This window comes from Notothenia coriiceps, unplaced genomic scaffold, assembly GCF_000735185.1.
Source record: "Notothenia coriiceps isolate Sejong01 unplaced genomic scaffold, NC01 NC01_scaffold00018363, whole genome shotgun sequence".
Taxonomy (NCBI): Eukaryota; Metazoa; Chordata; class Actinopteri; order Perciformes; family Nototheniidae; genus Notothenia; species Notothenia coriiceps.
In genome coordinates, this window is record NW_011351064.1 from 1 (window position 1) to 2,480 (window position 2,480).

Consider the following 2,480-nt stretch of genomic DNA (forward strand, 5'->3'; position numbering starts at 1 on the left):
AGAAGTACGAGGCTTCACTGACGTCCAGAAGGAGGAGTACTTCAGGAGGAGATGTAGTGATGAAGACCTGTCCAGCAGAATCATCTCTCACATCAAGAGCTCCAGGAGCCTCCACATCATGTGTCTGACTCCCAGTCTTCTGCTGGATCACTGCTGCAGTTCTGGACCACATGTTGACTACAGACCAGAGGGAGAGCTGCCCAAGACCCTCACTGACATGTACTCACACTTCCTGCTGGTCCAGACCAAGAGGAAGAAGCAGAAGTATGAAGAGGGACATGAGACGAGTCCACAGCAGCTGACGGAGGCTGACAGGGAGCTTCTTCTGAAGCTGGGGAGGCTGGCGTTTGAACATCTGGAGAAAGGAGACATCATGTTCTACCAAGAAGACCTGCAGCGCTGTGGTCTTGGTGTCACCGAGGCCTTGGTGCAATCAGGAGTTTGTACACAGATCTTCAGAAGAGAGAGTGTGATCTTCCAGAAAACAGTCTACTGCTTTGTTCATCTGAGCATTCAGGAGTTTCTGGCTGCAGTCTACATGTTGCACTGTTACACCAACAGAGACACAGCGGTACTGAAGCACTTCCTGAAGAGAGATCAGGAGTACCCATCCCTGGATGTCTTCCTGAAGAGAGCCATGCAGAAATCCCTTAGAAGTAGAAATGGCCACCTGGACCTGTTTGTCCGCTTTCTCCACGGCCTCTCTCTGGAGTCCAACCAGAGTCTCTTAGGAGGCCTGCTGGGTTGCACAGACAACCGTCCAGATATTATCCAGAGACTATTCAGAGGCCAGCTGGGTCGCACAGACAACCGTCCGGAAATCATCCAAAGAGCCATCAAGAACCTGAAGGAGATGAGCGGTGATAAAATCTCTCCGGACAGGAGCATCAACATCTTCCACTGTCTGACAGAGATGAAGGACCACTCAGTACATCAGGAGATCACAGAGTTCCTGAAGTCAAAGAACAGATCAGGGAAGGAACTCTCTGAGATCCACTGCTCTGCTCTGGCCCACATGTTGCAGATGTCAGAGGAGGTTCTGGATGAGTTGGACCTGAAGAAGTACAACACATCAGAGGAGGGACGACTGAGACTGATTCCAGCTGTGAGGAACTCCAGAAAGGCCAAGTATGTCCACATGTGATTAACTTCATAAATGAGTGTAGATCAGAAGTTTAGTTCTTTAAATAAACACAAACCGTGAGAGCAAAATAAATTGAATGTTATTTTGTTTAGTACTATTTAAACGTTGCCATTTTTTATTTTCTTCATATTCCTTTTGGTTATGTCATCAAATGGAGCACTTAAGAGGTTTTATCAAAGCAGCATTTGATCACAACAGCAGTGTTTTACAGTTACAGTGAATGCATTTAAGTTATTATAACAGTATTGTAGTTTCGTCATCATTATACCCGATCTGTTTTACCACAATGCTCAAGAGTTTAAAGTAAGATCTGTCAGGCTGAAAATGAACATAAAAAACTCAATAATATATGAAGTGGACTAACAGTGAATGTTAATCAGAACCTGGTGGGTCTAATGTTTTCATCAAATGCATGAAGTTAATATGATGTTACATCTGTTTGTAAATAACTCACTGTTATATCTGTCATGACAGTTTTACTGGCTTTGGACTCTCAGAGATCAGCTGTGCTGCTCTGGCCTCAGCTCTGAAGTCAGACCCCTCCCATCTGAGAGATCTGGACCTGAGTGAGAACGTTCTGCAGGATTCAGGAGTGAAGCTGCTGAGTTCTGGACTTAAGAGTCCAAACTGCAGACTGCAGTCTCTCAGGTCAGTTGACTGACTGCACTTCATAGAGTATAGAAGAAGAGAAGAAGGAACCCTTAATCGAACCACAGAGGGGACATTTACATTCCGCATTCGACCCATCCCAGTGTTAGGAGCAGTCGGCTGCCATAATGCACTGCGCCCGGGGAGCAGTGTAGGAAATGGTGCCTTGCTCAGGGACACCTCGGTAGCACTAGGTATTTTGGGTAATTGAACCGGTGACATTCCAGTTCTTAAACCAAGTCCCTATAGACTTCGCCAGCTCTGCCCATATAGTTAAACCTTTGATTATCATGGAACTACATCTTTCTTCTCTCTGACTTCTAAACCTTCTTCAGCTCTGAACAGATTATTAAACCTTGAAACTTACATCATGTTTTCTTTATTCAGACTGAGGAGCTGCTGGTTGTCAGAGATCAGCTGTGCTGCTCTGGTCTCAGCTCTGAAGTCCAACCCCTCCCACCTGAGAGATCTGGACCTGAGTGACAACAATCTGCAGGATTCAGGAGTGAAGCTGCTGAGAGATCTTCTGGAGAGTCCAGACTGCAGACTGCAGACTCTCAGGTCAGTTCTCCATCTCTAACTTCTGTGCTGAGAGTTGTGTTTGATCTTTAAACACTTATAACAAACCTTCACTGCATAATCCCCTCTGAACCTTTAAACACCTGAAATACATCTTATTTTCTCCATC

General features: G+C 45.6%; 1 pseudogene; it reads left to right on the forward strand.

Moving 5' to 3' along the window:
* The first annotated feature begins 118 nt into the window (after window positions 1-118).
* Window positions 119-2,442, forward strand: LOC104950995 (protein NLRC3-like; annotated as a pseudogene).
* Window positions 2,443-2,480: the final 38 nt, after the last annotated feature.